Source organism: Mustela putorius, unplaced genomic scaffold, assembly GCF_011764305.1.
Source record: "Mustela putorius furo isolate JIRA1106 unplaced genomic scaffold, ASM1176430v1.1 tig00001215_pilon_pilon_pilon, whole genome shotgun sequence".
NCBI classification, from domain to species: domain Eukaryota; kingdom Metazoa; phylum Chordata; class Mammalia; order Carnivora; family Mustelidae; genus Mustela; species Mustela putorius.
The window spans coordinates 567595-586512 of record NW_025421638.1 but is presented as its reverse complement, the minus strand read 5'-3'; the positions used below and the strand labels follow the sequence as shown (position 1 = coordinate 586512).

Below are 18918 nucleotides of genomic sequence, written 5' to 3'. Positions count from 1 at the left end.
GGATAATCTCTTTTTTTAAAGATTTTTCATTATTTACTAGAGAGAGAAAATACAGTTACAAGTGGTAGAGAGGAGCAGAAGGAAAGAATCAATAGACTCGCCACTGAGCACTGAGCCTGATCTCCCAACCTTGACATCATGACCTGAACCAAGACAAAGAGTTGGATGCCTAGCTGACTGAGCCACCCAGGCACCTTGGATAGTTTCTATTCATTTACTCCAAGAACACTTTTCCTGGATGGACACTTTCTCTTAGTTTGCACATGCTTTCAACTATTCTTTTTATTAAAATGGCTCTGAATCCTATGTTCCCTTTTTTGATTTCATAAGCCAAAAATGGACTAAATATCCAGACAGGAACCATAAATTCAGCAGGTATAAAACTTAAAAGTCATCATAACCGCCAATGAATTTCATTATGATCCAGCTCTTTCTACCAACACCTTGTAACTGAGAGCAAAAATCTGGAAATCATGACCAATAAACTCTCTTCAACACTGTTGTGACCTGACCTCTTCTTAATACATGAGGAACCTGCACCCAGTTTTGGTTTGAATACAGAGACACACGATGCCACACACACCAACAAAGGTGTTGTGTGAAAAAGATTACTATACTTACTTATTTGAGGTCTCAGAGATGAGCAGAGCAGTCTCAAGAAGTTCCACAACAGCTTGAGAAAGCAAGGAAAGCATCCAGGGCTGGGGTTTTTGTTGTGGTCAGGGGTGGGCCTGGGTGAGGACTCCCATAGAAAGGCAGGAAATTGGGTGGTTTGAATCTCCTGCAAGTGCTGAAGGGAAACACTTGGGGTTCCTTATCTCTTTGCCCAGGTGTGGGGCACAAGAAGAGGCAAACGTGAGGTCTAAAAGCTGTTTAGAGTCAATCATCAAAATAGAATTTAACTCTTATTACAAATAAAATCACTAACATTTTCTTACAGTTTACCACCAAAATTTTCTTCCCTCTCCACTTTTGAACCCCTTCTAAGAAGTTATCGTCTGAATCTCTATGATAGATTTCTGACCCATCTTATTACTATAGTTATGCATTCATGTTCTGTCTTTCACACATATAGGTTCTAGAACACAGCAAGAACTACACTGTTCCCCACAGCAATACCTCCTCCAAAAACCTTTTGTGCTTAAATAAAACTGAAGGACATCTTTACTATTACATATGCAACCTATCTATTGATCTATGCTTTTATATATCCATTAATTTATCTTCCTCAATAACCATTTTAAATGGAAGCCATACCTACTATTATTGTATTATGTAAATTACCTGTGGCTGGCACAATGAATGGCAATAACAGTTGCTGAAAATTTGAGCATTTAGGGCTCACAACCATGGAGATCCCAACCAGGATTAGTCTCCCTGCTTTGGCTTTAGTTTTCTGAGATGCAATCCAATGTGTAACTTAGAATTAGATCAAATAATTCAAATTAGTTAATTATAATTAAGAATTAGAACCAATTTCAAAGAATTCAAAATATATCTTTTACAAACACATTTCTCCCTAATGATGAGCAGTTGTAAAGTATTTTACATTTGTTCAATGCCTCCCAAATGTGTTTGTAGGCTTCTTCCATTGTATACTCTTAGGCAATGGATTCACCTGAAGAACAACAGAAAGGCACTACCTACTTTGAATAAAATTGTGTCTGCACAGAAATTCATTAATGGCCAGACTACCACATTCTAAAACAGCAGCATATTAACATTTGAGTAGATATTTTAAAGGTTTTCAATGTATTTCAAATGGAAACATAGACAAATTTATGTATATCCTATTTTTCCCAAGCAGACAACACATTTGGACCATTAATTCAGCTCATAAGCAACACTGGATTTCAAAATTAACTAGCTGAAAACGTAAATATATCTTTATTATTATTTTTGTATTATGTTAAAGGAGAGAGATTAAATGTTGCCAGAGTACATGAAGTGTTGCTTGTTTGTTTTGTCTTCCCATACTTAGCTGATAACATTTAATATATTCTTAGCTTAACCCTTATTAAAATAGCTAATAGTTGAGAAATATTTAATACCTAGAGGGGAAAAAATGCATCTTTAATAAGATACAAGTTTATTCTCTGATTTGATCCTAGATATTATTCAAAATTGACACTGTTGTACAGAACAAAGATTAAGAATCAAATGTCACAAATTTTTCATTTGTGAGTGATCCATATATAATATAAAACAGATAAGATCATCCAGTGGTTTGGTTGAAAATTTTAATAATTGTAGTTCACTCTCGTTTATATTTTATTAATAGACCACAAGTTGTTATGTAACACAAGACATTCAAAATATTAAGCATCTTCAAATTGATTTTTCTTATTTATCTGCAGCAGTTTTACCCAATTTGTAATGTAATTTAAACATAGCACAAAGGTCTTCATAGGTGTACCCATATGTTTTTCATAAATTTGGAAAGTCAATTTAAATCTTTTTGTTTATATGTGTACAAATGTGGTTTGAGTGTATCTTTCTCTCCACTTAATTTTCTGAGTTGAAAATAATATTGCAGAAGATAAATAACATAATTGGCTTTCGAAAAACTTTCTGAATTTGCCATATATATCAATTTTAATTCATACAAACTAATTATCAATTCATCTTAATTTTATATTTAAGTCAATTAAACTAATAATATGCCTTAATGGTAAATAATTTCTTCAGCGAGATTTTTGAAAAATGGTATCCACTTGGTAACTGTGGATTCAAATAAAAAACAGTTCAAAGATCATGACAAGCTACATGCTTTGATACTACCTTCACTTATAATAGTTCAATTTGAAATATATTATATATTATATATTGTTTGAAATATATTATATATTATATATTATATATTGTTTGATCTGAGGAAGAGAAATAAAATTTGAAAGTTTGATGTAATAGATACAACTAATATCATTTGTGATCATCACTGCTTTCTCCTTCCTTAAAAGATCATCAATATTTACAATATTTACCCAAAGATAGTACTAGCTCTTCCCTGAAAAGGAGGTGATATCATTAAATATAATTTTTTCCAACCAAAAATCACATTGCTTCCAAAAATGGCTACCAAATGAAGGCTATGAACTTATTCCTCCAAACTAATAAGGACCATGGTAATGTTGGTCACACCATAGGCTCACATATGGGTTACTGTTATAGACTCAAATTGACCTAGATGATATTTGGATACAGCTTAATACCTTAATTTTGGGTTACAGTATTTTAGTGAGTTTCCTTTATTATGAAGATTCAGCTTCTATGTGTATTTCATTCAGACCTAGTTGTATTATTTGTAACCTAGCAACAACATTTAGTTTTTTACTATTCCTACTAAAGTTCATGCAACCTTTCCAAAAGAGCCTGAGACATCATACACCCTGAGAAGTGCAGGTATGAGATAAATGTGGGTGTAATTTCTAATAATACTTGTTTATACTGAGTGGTCTCTTTTGTTCTGAAGGAATATAATCTTTCACTGAATTTTATTCATGTTTCTTAAACATTCTCAACAGCTGATGGACTTCCATATAGCCCTAGCATTTCTGAAGAGCTGGTTGGTATGCATTTGTCTCACCTCCATAGTCAGGGATAACCCTTGAAGAATATTCTCTTCCTTCCACAAATCCACTCACATGGACCCATTAATGCTAGCTCAATATCCAGGCCTTTCATTATTACCTGAAGCTATTTGGCTTATTTTCTTTTTCTTTCTTTCTCTCTTTTCTTCTTTTCTTCCTTCCTCCTTTTTTTTTTTTTTTTAAAGATGATTTATTTATTTGAGACGGAAAGAGAGGATTGAGAGAGTGCAAGTCAGGGAGAGACAGAAGCAGACTCCCTGCTGAGCAGAGAGTCCAATGTGCAACCCAATCCCAGGACCCTGAGATCAAGACCTGAGCCAAAGGCAGATCCTTAACCTGTATTTAGCTTATTTTATTTTCTCTTTTTCTTAAACAAATATGGCCATAAAGAAGTATGTCCTTTGCTCTTCTTTCAGCAACTGCAAAGAAGTCTTAGTTGGCCAAACCTTATTTTGCAGATCATGTGTTGTGGGAATAAGTTCCATCTGAAAGATATATAAAAGCAAAATTTCTATGAGATTCCTCATATATATAATATAAATCATAAAACTTATTCACTTGGCTTTTCTGAAGATAAAGATCATATATATGATAATGGCAGTGAAGAAAAAGGATACAGAGGAAACAACCCCATCCCACATTCAGCATTAAATGTGAGTCTTTAGAGGAGTGAGACTTGAACTTTTTCTTAAGACATATCGCAGGTTAAACAGAAACCAGGGCTTCTTAATCTAATTGGTACTATGTGTGAGTATGGTAATATTTAGAATACACTTTTCAGGAGTGTAGTTTAATAACTGCATACAGAATAAATGTTCTATTCTAAAAAATTACCACTTGTATCCTGTGTTTGGAAGAAATTTTTGTTCTTAGCTGCATTTAAGAGTGTAGTAATAGCATTCCTTGATATTTATCATTTCCAATTTTAATCTAGCAAAAACAATTATAGAACTTAACATTTTGTTTGAATGAGAAAATAATACTTTAGGAAAACAAACATCTCCCTGCTAAGAGTATTTGATAACATCATCTTTTTTTCATGTGTTATTTAATTTGCCAGTAGATGGTTAGAGGTAGAATTAATATGGTAGGTATTAAAACTCCAAAACTGTAGGAGAAATGGAGGTTACACTGCAATCAGATTTTTCACTGGCATTGGTCTCACAGTCAGCCAGTGGAGTTTTAAAAAATACATCAATATCACAGGATATATTGCACTAAAGGGACATAACAGGTGAATTTAATTCTGTTCCTTTGAAAGGTTTATTTCTTTAATCATAAAACCACATTCCAACTTTTAATAGGTGAATTTTGTCAATTTCTTCAGCTAATTCTACAGCAATATTAGATAATTTTATAGCATTAATCAGGTTATGTGAGTGGCTCATTATTTTTTTCTTTCCATTAAGTGATCTGAAATGTGTACAATTAATTTCCGACTTTGAATCACTAGTGAAAAAAAGACTAATACTAGCTAAGAAGGGCTTAATGAAAAAGATAGAGTGTGGAGACTCAAAAGTTCTTTACAATTTCAATCCAAGTGCCTTATGATTTAGGGAGGGAGAGAGAAAAAAATATTTTCTCAAAATAAGATCATATAAATTTATCATTTTTTAAAATTTTCCATTGATTATATACAATTATTCATGAATATAAAGGTCAAGTAACCAAATTAAGTATGCTATCAAGACTTGAAATATCGATGCTTTGGGATTAAATGTCATTTGGTTAGAATGTTTTAATTATTTTCTCAAAACATCAGTCTTTTCTGTGTGTGTATTTCAGTAAATTCTCAAGCTTTTTTATGGAATTAAATATTATGTTTGATTTATAATATGTAAGTATTTAAGTGATAAATATTATGGTGAAAACTGAATTTAAAATAACTTTAACAGGGGCGCCTGGGTGGCTCAGTGGATTAAAATAACTTTAACAGATCTGACTCACCACCAAAGGAATGTGGGATTTTTTTTTTTAAAGATTTTATTTGTTTATTTGACAGAGAGATCACAAGTAGGCAGAATAGCAGGCAGAGAGAGAGGGGAAAGCAGGCTCACTGCTGAGCACAGAGCCTGATGTGGGGCTCCATCCTAGGACCCTGAGACCACCCTGTGAGAGGAAGGCAGAGGCCTAACACACTGAGCCACCCATGTGCCCTGGAATGTGGAAATCTTTACAGAAAATCTCATTCAAGCTTATTATTGGGGTTAATTTTGATATTGTGATTGGCATTGCATATACTGAAGTAAAATTACTATGCAGTGCTGTTTAAAGGTACCCTATAATTAAATGAGGGTTAATACTCTGCATCTTCTTTTTGATGCTTTCAGAATTCATATTTCATTAGCATATCATGTATAATTAGACACAAATTAATTATTTAACACAACAGAAACGTAGTCTTTACCAGCCTCATTATTCTACCTTGAAATTAAAATTGCCTTTCTATGATAAAACTATATCAAACTGATACAAAAAATTCATTTTTCAGAATCTAGAAAATTTTAGCAGAATTAAAGTTCTTTATGTATGGTAAGAGTGCATTGTGTAAAAATGGTACTTTTTAAAAATGATAATTGTCTTAGGTTTGCTTTTTTATGGTACGTTTGAATATAGAATTAAACTATGCAATAGTGACAATGTAATCTGTTTGTTATTTCTTAATATTCAACATGAACGTGTTGAGATTGAAATTCTAATGTTTATCTAAAAGGTAAAAAGAATGAGCCAGAATTTTGCTTGATTTATTGATTGATGCTCTCTTGAATTCTGGAGTTACTGCAGATCCTTGAAGAATATTTTTGAACATTCAGCAATGGTGAATGGGTCAATGTGATAAGCAACCATGTATGGATGTAAGAACAAATAAGAGGAGTGAAAATAATCAGTTGCAAATAATTGTGTTTGCCTGATAATGATCTATCATACATTCCTTCTAGAGGCACTTAGAAAAAATAAAAAAACTAACCTAAGTCTACCATATTGTTTTTTGTTTAACCCTAAAATTTAATTATAATACAAAATGTTAATTTAAAGATAAAATTTATAAGTCAAAAAAGTGATATTCTTTGAAATGGTTTAAAGACTAAATATATTTTAAGCAAGCTATGCCCCTCGGCATAAGATTTACCTTTTGATAACTGCTTGGAACTAGTTGGACTTCACAAAAATATTGTGTTCATTGGCCCAGAATATTTTGCATTTCATATGCTTATTAGAAGTTGTGTGTTATAATTAGGGTTTTAAAAAGGAAAATTATTCATGCCAACTACACATCAACTGCAATAGAAGCAGCTCTGATAGAGCTAAATGAAGGCTGTTTACATGTCTGATAAAACACAGCAACAAAAATCGCTTCACTTCTGAATTACTGCCATGTGTCAATGGTGAGATTGTTTTGGGGAACATTTGTGTGTTTGTGTATAAATGTGTGTGTGTACATGACAAAATGCAAAAATATGTCTGTTATAAATTTACCCTCTTTTTATCCATTAGGAGAAAATGTTTGAGGTTGGGAAAAAAATGCTCCAGAATATCTGTGTAAAATATAAAAATAAATACATATACTTGAATCTCTAAAAATGAGACATGCAATATTAATAAAACTTTTATTTGTAGAAAAAAGAATTGTAGGCCAGACGTAAGGCCAAATACTTTCAAATGCAAAATGGTAACTATCCTTTAAATTTTATAATTTGATTTTAAATTGTTAAAATCCTTTTCAAATATGAAGAATAAGATATACATAGAATCTTAATAATATTCATGATATAATATTTTATATCATGGATATTACATGGTTTGCTTTAAGTAATTTTAATTAATTTGACTATAAAAATCATGAATTTTAAAAACAAATACTAAATATGGAAAATAAGTGCTCATATACAGCCAAATTACTTTGGCTCTATGTAATGTTTTTTTTCTGTTATTAATCTCATATTAAATGTTCTTAATTATTAAAAAGTTATCATTAATCCTTATTTTGACACTGGTGAAAAATGATTCCCTTACATAGAACTGGTTCACTTTGCCAATTTCTGAAGGGACTGAATTCATCACTAGTTATATAGATATGTGGTTTATTACTGCATGTAATGAAAATCTACCTGCCTTGAAATTAATGTAATATTGTATATTAACTATATTAAAAAGAAAAAGAAAAACATTTATCTGCCCATATCCATATTCTGCTGTACAATTTCCCACTTTACCACTTAACATGGTAAGAAAAGATTGAATATGAGAAAGAATATTTCTAAATGTCTTCTGCTTCTCAGAACACAGAGAGTCTTCACAATCATTCTGAGTAACAAAGAAGAGTCTACCAGAACTAATAGTTGATTTGCCTGAAATCTAATTTTGAAAATAAATTTTGTGTCATAACAATTAAAATTATAAAAAATAATCTTTAATTCTGTAATATTTTTAAATCATTTGCAAAGGTCTATCACAATATATCCAAGCCTATGGGGCACCTGGGTGGCTTAGTTGGTTAAGCATCCAACTCTTGATTTTGGCTCAGGCCAGGAACTCAGGGTTGTGAGATCAGCCCCACACAGGGTGCTGCACTGGGCATGGAGCTGGCTTGATTCTCTCTTCCCCCCTCTCTATGCCCCTCCCCTGACTCCCTCTCTAAAACAAAACAAAACAAAATGAAACAAACAAATAAACAAAAAGAAACCCTTCCAAAACTTATATCCCCAAGAAGTTATACAGAAAATGAGAAAGAAAGAAATCTTGACATTTTTGAATATATGGATGAAATTTGGAAGTATTATGCTAACTTAGATAAGTTCAAGAAACACATATCCTGGCTGGTATCACTTATATGCAAAATCTGAAAAAGTCAAATGAAACAGAATAGAATGATTGTTACCAGAGGTTAAGGGGTGGAGGAACTGTGAAGATGTTGGCTGAAGGATACAAACTTGAGTTAGATGATGAATAGATTCTGGAGATTTAATGTACAGCATTGTGATTATAGTAAAAAATCTTGTAGCACTGATTGCTAAGAGACTAAATCTTAAATGTTCTCGCCAAAAAAATAAATAAATATGTGACATGATAGAGGTATTAGCTGATGCTATGATGACAATCATTTTGCAATATATAAATGTATTGAATCAACACATTTTACATACACCCTAAACTTACACAATATTATTTGTCAATTACACCTCAAAAATCTTTAAAAAATCAACAGAAATTGTTCAATGATTATTAGGAATATTTATAATGATGACAAGGAACACAGAGAGGTACAGTAAGATCAGATGAGTTGCTTTGAGTGGTATTTCTCAATTTGTGCATCAAAATTGTCTGGCAAGGCTGTTAAAGATACAGATGTGTGCTTGAACTCACCTCCTCCACAAACACACTGACTCTACACGTCTCTACATAGCAATTCATCATGAAGAATAACTAAGTGCTGAATGAAAAGCTTCTGCACAAGAAAGGATAGAGAATCGCACAAAGCAGGAAAGACAGAGACACTGTTATGAAGAGAACCCTCACCTGCAACACTGAGCACTGAGCACTGGGGGGTTGGGAGCAGATTTATCTGCCTTGGGGCACAGAAATTAAAAAAAAAAAGTCATGTTTAAAAGGACAACTAGAATATAAAGAAATATAAAGAAACTTGCCCTCTGCCAAACTGCAGGGGAACTCAATCCAGAGTGCTGTGGTTTTCATTTCCCTTACACCTTGATAGCACTAACAGTAGCAGGGTCTGGATGCCATAGTTGGCGTGCTGCCTCAGTCAATCCTGAGCCCCTAGTCCATACTAGTCCCATCTATCCCCATAAGACAGCCCCAGTACAGATCATACTGGGACACCCTGGACAGTGCCCACTATAGTTTCAGTCATCTCACCTGGTTTCACAGGCACAAAACACCCTGGGATACCCCAAGCCAACACTCACTTCAGCTGCAGGTGACTTGCTAGAGTGCTTCCTCCATGAAATGCCTCAGGACTTCCTACCTGTACCTGCTTCAGTGATACATGTGCTGCCAGGGTCCCAGCACAGAGAACCCCAGGACTCCCCAACCTGTACCCAATTCACCTCCAGGCATTGCACCAAACAATTTTGGTGTGGAGCACCCAAGGAACCCCTGGCTTATGCCTCCTTTGGCTCCAAACACTGCTACAGATGTCCCTTTGGAGAAACAACCAGAAACTGGCAACTTGCAACCACTTCAAGCTTTAACTACTCTGCCAGGGTTCCTTCTTTGTGTTCAGCCCTAGGACTCCTGCCCCACTTGTGCCCACTTTAGTTTCAGCTCTTACACCAAGGTGTCCCCAGTTTGAAATACTGAGGGACTTGCATGTTATGCTCACCACGGTTCCAGCCAACCAATTAAAGCTTCCAGGCAAACACAGTCTACAAAAGAGACTTCCTATACAAGTCCATTCCTTCAAGTTTAGAAGCAGCTATTCTGTTTAATTTATAGAAACAAGCATAGAAAGTCAAGTAAAATCAGGAGATAGTGGAATATGCTCCAAATGGAAAAATAAGACAAAACCCTCAGAAATAAAAAGTTAAACAGAGAAAAAAAAATCTATCTGATATTGAGTTCAAAGTAATGGTCATAAAGATGATCACCAGACTGGACAAAAGAGTAGATGAACTCAATGAGAATTTCAACAAAGAGATTAAAATAATAATAATAATAGGAATAAAAAACCAAAATGAAAAATACCCTAGAGGAAGCAACGAGATTAGGGGATGAAAAAGAACAAATCAGTGTCTGAAGACAGTGTAATAGAAAACATCCAAGCTGAACAGCATAAAGAAAACATAAATAAATAAAAATGAAATTTTTTAGGTAAAAGGTAAAGAGATCTCTTGGAAAACATCAGGTAAACTAACATTCACATTATATGGGTCACACAAAAAGAAGACAGAGAGAAGGGGGAAGAAAAACTTATCTGCGGAAATAATAGCTGAAAATTCCCTAACCGGAGAAAGAAAATAAACATTCAGGTCCAGGAATCACAGAGAGCCTCAAACAAGATGAACCCAAGGAAGTCCACACCAAGACACATAACAATTAAAAAGACAATAGTTAGGGGTGCCTGGGTAGCTCAGTGGGTTAAAACCTCTGCCTTTGGCTCAGGTCATGATCTCAGGGTCCTGGGATCAAGCCCCTCATCGGGCTCTCTGCTCAGCAGGGAGTCTGCTTCCTCCCTCTCTCTGCCTGTGTCTCTGCCTGCTTGTGATCTCTATCTGTCAAATAAATAAATAAAGTCTTAAAAAACAAAACAAAACAAAACAAAGCATGATAGTTAAAAATAAAGAGAGAATTTTTAAAACAAAGAGAGAGAAATGACTCCATACAAAGGAAACCCCTGAAGGCTATCAACTGATTTTTCAGCAGCAACTTAACAGCCAGAAGAGAATGCAATGATATATTTAAAGTGCTAAATTAAAAAAACAACAACAACTTCAACCAAGAATACTCTACCCAGCAATTATTCAGAATTGAAAGAGAGATAAAAAGTTTCCCAGGAGGGCGCCTGGGTGGCTCAGTGGGTTAGGCCACTGCCTTCGGCTCAGGTCATGATCCCAGGGTCCTGGGATCGGGTCCCGCATCGGGCTCTCTGCTCAGCAGGGAGCCTGCTTCCTCCTCTCTCTCTGCCTGCCTCTCTGCCTACTTGTGATCTGTCTCTGTCAAATAAATAAATAAATTCTTTAAAAAAAAAAAAAAAGTTTCCCAGGAAAACAAAAATTAGAGAAATTCATCACCACTAAACCAAGAAATGTTACAGGTACTTCTTTAGTGGAAAAGGAAAGACATAATAAGAAGAAAATTGTGAAAGAAAAAAATTCACAAGTAAAAGCAAAGATACAGTTAAGGGAGTAGATCAAACACTTATAAAGCTAGTATGTAGTAAAATCAATTATATCTAAAAATTAATTAAAGGCCTTCACAAAATAAAGGCATAAAATACGAAAATCTACACATAAAACATGGAGGGTAGAAGTAAAAAAGTTCTACGGAAATGTGCTCAAACTAAAATGACTAACAACTTAATATAAACTTTCATACACATAGGATATTACAGATGAGCCCTCAAGCCAAAAACATGATAAATACAGAAAAAAAGAAAGAAACCCAAGCATAACATTAAAGTCATCAGTCACAAGGAAAGAGCAAAAGATGAAGAAAGGAACTGAGTACTACAAAACTACCAGAAAGTTAGTAACAAAATGGCAGTAAGTATATATCTATCAATAAATGTAAATGGACTTAGTGCTCTAATTAAAGGACATAGGGTGATGGAATGGATATAAACAAAAACAAAAACAAACCAAACAAAACAAAAAACAAGACCATCTATGTGCTGCCTACAAGAATCACTTGGACATAAAGATGATATAAACTAAAAGTGAAGACATGGATAAAGATATTCCATTCAAACGGAAGCAAAAAAATAAATAAATAAAATGGAAGAACCTGGAGTAAGAATACTTATATTAGACAAAATATACTTTAACCCACTGAGCCACCCAGGGGCCCCAGACAAAATATACTTTAAAACAAAGAGTGTAGCAAGAGACAAAGGACATTTGCATAATGATAAAGGGATCAATCCAACAGGAGGATATAACAATTTTAAGTATCTACATATACAATATAGGAGGACCAAAATACATAAAGCAAACATTAACAAACATGAAGGGGGAACTTGATAGTAATACAACAATAACAGGAGACTTTTAAGACCCCAGTTACATGAAAGTATAGATCATCCAGACAGAAAACCAACAAGGAAACAGTGGTTTTAAACAACACATTAGACTGGATGGACTTAACAGGTATATCCAGAAACTTCCATTCAAAAACATCTGAATGCACATTCTTTCAAAGTGCACATGAAACATTTACTAGGGTGATCACATATTGGGCTGAAAATCAGTTTTCAATAAATTTCAGAGGACTGAAATGAGATCAAGCATCTTTGCTGACCACAACTAGAAATCAACTATGAGGAAAAAATAAAATAAAATAAAGGAGAAAACACAAAGATTTAAAAGCTAAAAAATAGGGGCACCTGGGTGGCTCAGTGGGTTAAAGCCTCTGCCTTGGCTCAGGTCATGATCCCGGGGTCCTGGGATTGAGCCCCGCATCAGGCTCTCTGCTCGGCGGGGAGCCTGCTTCCTCCTCTCTCTCTCTGCCTACTTGTAATTTCTGTCAAATAAAATAAATAAAATCTTAAAAAAAAAAAAAGCTAAAAAATAGTCCACTAAATAAACTATGGGTCAATGAAGAAATCGAAAAGATAATAATAATAATAAAAAATACATGGGAACTAATGAAAATGAAAACACAATAGTCCAAAATATTTGGGATGCATTGAAAGCAGTTTCTAGGAGGGAGATTTATAACATAACAGGTCTACCTCAAGAGACAAGAAAAATCTCAAACAAACAATCTTAATTTATACCTAAAGTAACAAACAACAAAAAGGAACAGCCCAAAGTAAAAAACAAAACAAAACAAAACAAAAAACAAAAAAACATACAAAAAAACACACCTGTCAGTAGAAGGAAGGAAATAATAAAGATCAGAGAAAAAATAAATTGAGAATTAAAAAAATAGAAAAGATCAATGAAAACAAGAGCTAATTTTTAAAAGATTAAAAAAATTGATAAATCATTAGCCATGATTATCAAGACAAAAAGGCCTAAATAAATCATAAATGAAAGAAAAAGCAACAACCTACAACATGGAAATACAAAATATTTGAGAGAATACTATGAAAAATCATATGCCAACAAATTGGACAACCTAGAAGAAATGGATAATTTCTAGATACAAATAATCTTCCAAAATTGAATCAGAAAATAAAATAAAATTGAAAAGATCACTAGTGACAAAATTGAATCAGTAAACAAAAAAACTACCAACAAACACAATTCCAAAAACTTTTACAGATGAATTCTACGAAACATTTAAAGAAAAGCTGACGCTTATTCTCAAAATTTTCCAAAACAGAAGAGGAAGGAAAATTTCCAAATTTACTTTACAAGGCCAGAATTACCTCAATACCAAAACTAGACAGAGATGCTGCAGAGAAAGGAAACTACAGACCAATATCCCTAATGAACATAGATGCATAAATCCTCAACAAAATATTAGCAAACTGAATTCAACAATACATTAAAAGGTACATTGACCACAATCAAGTGGGATTATTACTATCAAATTCTCCTTTATGTTCAATATTCACAAATCAATCAACATGACACATTGTATTAATAAAGATAAGAATCATATGGTCATCTCAACTGATCCAAGAAGAGATGACAAAATTCAATGTCCTTTCATGATAAAAACTCTCAAAAAAGTGACTTTGGACAGAATATACCTCAACATAATAAAAGCCATATATAAAAATCTCACAGCTAAGATCATACCCAATGGTTAAAAAAAGAGAGCTTTTATTCTAAGATCAGGGGCAAACAAGGTTATCCACTCTTACTACTTTTATTCAGCATAGTACTAGAAGTCCTAGCTGCAACAATCAGACAAGAAAAAGAAATAAAATAATCTAAAATGGTAAGGAAGAAGTGAAAGTGTCGTTAATTGCATGATATTATATATAGAGAGCCCTTAAGACTCCACAAAATAGCTATGAGAACTAATAAATTAATTTAGTAGTTATAGGATACAAAATTAACATAGAGAAGTCTGTTGCATTTCTATATGTTAATAATGAAGTAGCAGAAAGAAATGTCAAGAAAAAAATTCAATTTACATTTTCACCAAAATGAAAAGTACCTAGAAATAAATGTAACCAAGGAAGTTAAAAAAAAGATCTATACACTGAAAACCATAAAACATTGCTCAAAGAAACTGAAGATGACATGGGCAAATGGAAAAATATTTCATGCTCATGGATTAAAAAAAATAAAATGGTCAAAATTTCCATACTACACAAAGTAAACTACAGAGTTAATGCTATTGCTACCAAAACCATTTTTCACAAAATTAGAATAAATAATCCTAAAATTTATGTGGAATCACAAGAGATTCCAATTACCCTCAAAAATCTTAAGAATGAAGAACAAAATTGGAGGTATCACAGTTTCATATTTCTTTTTTTTTTTTTGAAGATTTTACTCATTTATTTGACAGACAAAGGTCACAGGCAGGCAGAGAGGCAGGCAAAGAGGAAGCAGGCTCCCCGCCAAGCAGAGAGCCCAATGCGGGGCTTGATCCCAGGACCTTGAGACCATGACCCGAGCCAAGGGCAGAGGCTTAACCCACTGAGCCACACAGGTGCCCCCACAGTTTCATATTTCTAAGATATACTACAAAGATATAGTAATCAAAGCAGTATGATACTGGCACAAAACACACACACACACACACACACACACACACACACACACAGACTAATGGAATAGGATGGAATGCCCAGAAATAAATCTACACTTAATATGGTCAATTAATCTATAACAAAGGAGGCAAGAATACACCATAGGAAAAATACAGTCTCTTCAATAAATAATGTTAGTAAAGATGGGCAGTTACACACAAAAGTATGAAATTGGATCATTTTCTTACACCATATCCAAAACAAACAAACAAACAAACAAAACAAAACACTGAATATGTATTAAAAACCTAAATTTGAGACCTGAAACCATAAAACTTCTAAAAGAGAACATCGACTTTAGCAACATATTTAGGTGTGTCTCCTCAGGCAAGGGAAATAAAAGTAAAAATAAACTAGTAGAACTACACCAAAATAAAAGCACTTTACAAAGCAAAGAGGGCTATCAAGAAAACAAAAACACAGGGGCACCTGGGTGGCTCAGTGGGTTAAACTTCTGCTTTGGCTCAGGTCATGATCTCAGGGTCCTTGGATTGGCCCCCATCAGGCTCTCTGCTCAGCAGGAAACCTTCTTCCCCCCTCTTTCTGCCTGCCTCTCTGCCAACTTGTGATCGCTCTCTCTGTCAAATAAATAAATAAAATCTTAAAAAAACAAACAAACAAACAACAAAAAACAAAACAAAAAGACAACCTACTGAATGGGAGAGGATATTTACAAGTGATGTACCTGATAGGTAGTTAATATCCAAATAAAAAAGAACTAATATTACTCAACACCAAAAAAATAAAACAACAACAAAAACAACTTAAAAAAAAGGCAGAGGGCCTTGAATAGACATTGTTCAAAATGCATTGCAGAAAAGTTATTAAGATTTGAATTTATATTTTCCATAGACGGAGAAATGATAAGAAACACAAACACAGAAATAGATGGGTGGGGATATATAGAGAGTTTGTCTAAAATCTGACATATTTGACCAGATTCTAAAATACAAGTATATATAAAAGTATATTTTAAGTCTTACTCAATTATTCAGTGTAGAAACGTAATACATCACTGCACTTGCTGTTTAGAGTATCAAAAATATATAGAATGTGAGATTTTAAACTATACTAAGGGATACATTGTAATACTTTATATTTTTATGTTTTCCTATTTTTTCTATCTATATTCTATCTACATTATATTTTGTTCAGAATTCTATCACCTGTCTGCTAAAAATGATAATAATCAGCTGATTCATTTTCCTGCTTCCAATATTAACCCATTAAATCCATTATCCACTTACCTTCTAGAAGTAATTTTCTAAAAAAAAAAGTTGATTAATATAGTCATTGTCCCACCAAAGTTCAAAGATCCTTCCATGACACAAAATCTGCTATTCATCTACACCCTCATCTTTTCTCTTTCTTGCATGCTTAATCATCAACAATGAGAAAGACTTCTTTCCCATTTACATAATTTTGTTTCATTCTTCTGTATCTTTATGCTTCCTGCATGATTGAATTATATTCCCCTTTGACACAGTCTTTATTTTTCATTTTATTCTTGTGCCTATCTTGAGATATGCTACTTATAGAACTTTCTATAAAGTTTACTGGATTTTGGCCATATCCAATCCTCATGTTTTCCCCAAAATGCTTCACTCAGTTTAGATTGCTTCTCATCTGTTCTCCATAATATCCTACATGTCTGCCTACCTTATTTCTTTCTCTACCACCTTCTGAAAAAGGGTTGTTAGTTTTATTTGTATATTCAGTACCAGAGATGCATACATACACACATACATACACACATCATATATATGAATATATAATAGGTGTATATGTCTATATAACTGCATATACATGCATACACATATATAAATGAATATATAATTACAATATTCCAATGTAATTGTTTGGTGGTTTTATTACTCATTTAAATTCTACTGAGGAAACTGAACTAATTAATTTGTCTCTGTTTAGCAATGTAAATATAGGATACAGATTTGAACCCAAGAATACCTGAGTCAAAGCTAGTGCTCATTTCACTATGCTTCATGTCTCTAATTGAAATACTAGATTTAAATGTGTTGAACATTCATAAAATAAATGGGTATCATATTTTAAATGGGAACTCATTTCCCAACTTTCTTTACTCTGAAAGCATTTTCATACCAAAAGGTATATAATTATTATACATTCTAAAAATTACATATGTCATATTTACTTCAAATTATTTATATTGATATATAATTATAGGGTTGGCAGATTATATCCATAACCTTATAGTGAAAACTAATACATAGTTACTAAAGAATTCAAACATATTACTAAAGTTGAATAAAATCAGGAATACTGAAACAAATTTTTTCTAGACATTAAAGACATTTATTTACTTAAAAAACTTTCTACTTCAGATTTATATGCACACGAATGAAACAATCAATTCACATATCCAAATATATGCCAAAGTAACTGTAAAAATATTTACTATTTTTAAAGGAAACGTAATTCTTTTATTTTTTTATCTGACATCCATTACATCATCAGATTTTCTTCCATCTGCATACAACATTACTTGGTGTCATAAATCTAGAGGCATCAAAAAAATACAGGCCTACACAAAGCATCCTACTTATGCAAATAGTCCATCTGCTACTGTTTGAGGAAGCCAAAGACAATTTCCAAGTAGACTCAGACATCCATAATACCGTGAAGATTAAATAAATCAAAACCAAATTATATTAGAAATATTTAAAAGCTTAAATATCATCATGTACAACCCACTCATAGAGTCACTTCAAATTTCCCTGGAAATTTGGATGTTGAATCATATTTTCATCTACCAATACTCATTGTTCCCAAAAAAGAAAGTTTCCTCTGCATTTTAATAAGTATAATTAGCATTTCTAACTATTTCACATTGTTACTATATTAACAATTTATTTTCTAGTTAATATTAAAATCTTTCTAGGATTCACCTATAAGAGGTTAAAGCAAGGGCAAAATAACATTTTTCTCGGGTTTAAATATTTTATGGATTATTTTCTCTGTATAAGAAAATACTGGTTGGACATTTATGCTTTTAATTGCATTACTAATATGTGTGACTGAAATAAAAAATGTTTTACAATTTCAGAAATATGGTTATATATTAATTATTAAACAGTTCATTTCCAGGCCAAATTGTATATAGAATCTTTCAAGGCCAACCACAGGCTATCACAAGGCTTTGGCTGGCAAGTCTTAAAGGGGAAAGCAGCCTTCCCCATATTAGACTTAGTGCCCACCCAGGGCATTACAGTTTTTTTAGAGAGAGGTACAGACCAGGAACCAGCCCTCAACTCCTCCTCCAAGTCCCTCCTTCCATGGCCTGCCATGTTCATACACATGTCTTTGTTGCTAGCCTTGCTAAGATGTTTTGGGGTGAGGTCTTGACTAAGGTATTTCTCCACTGTGACTCAGTACTTTTCCCCTCCCAGCTCTTTTATTTCTCCCTCCCTCAGACCCCCCAGGTCCATGAAATGGCAGAAACTTTTTATTCAAGGTTCTTCAACAGTGAGGGGTTTACCCCCATTTATACTACATGTCATTTGACTGACACTGTACCAATACAGGTCCAAGGGGGAAAATGAAACATTCCTACTTCTCTTCGTGGCCTCTTGCTTACACTATTGTAGTAAATGGATGAAGATTTGATTGTTACTTTCAGTTGGAGGTCCTTATACTAAAGTGACCACTTCTATAACAGAAGCTCAAAACTTAATCTTACATTTCTTCCAACCACTCTGTGAAGAGAGCTGTTGAACTATTGAGTGTTCATATATCAAGTTGAAAATCCATGCTCATTCAGCAAATACATATTTTAAATGTAAGATACAGTTTTCTGAATCCTGCAGACATTTAAAATTTGCTAAATGTGTAGAGCTATTAAGTTTATATTACACTTAATACTATTGAATTTACTTATCTACATATTTAGTAAAAACAAACTGA

General features: G+C 33.2%; 1 long non-coding RNA gene across 1 annotated transcript in view; it reads right to left on the bottom strand.

Annotated features, from left to right (window-relative positions):
• Positions 1-3895: 3895 nt before the first annotated feature.
• LOC101692780 overlaps positions 3896-18918 on the bottom strand; it is a 63899-nt gene continuing 48876 nt past the window's right edge. Inside the window, exon 3 of the long non-coding RNA XR_006608828.1 lies at positions 3896-4075. This is a non-coding gene — a long non-coding RNA (uncharacterized LOC101692780). The remainder of the gene's footprint in view (positions 4076-18918) is intronic.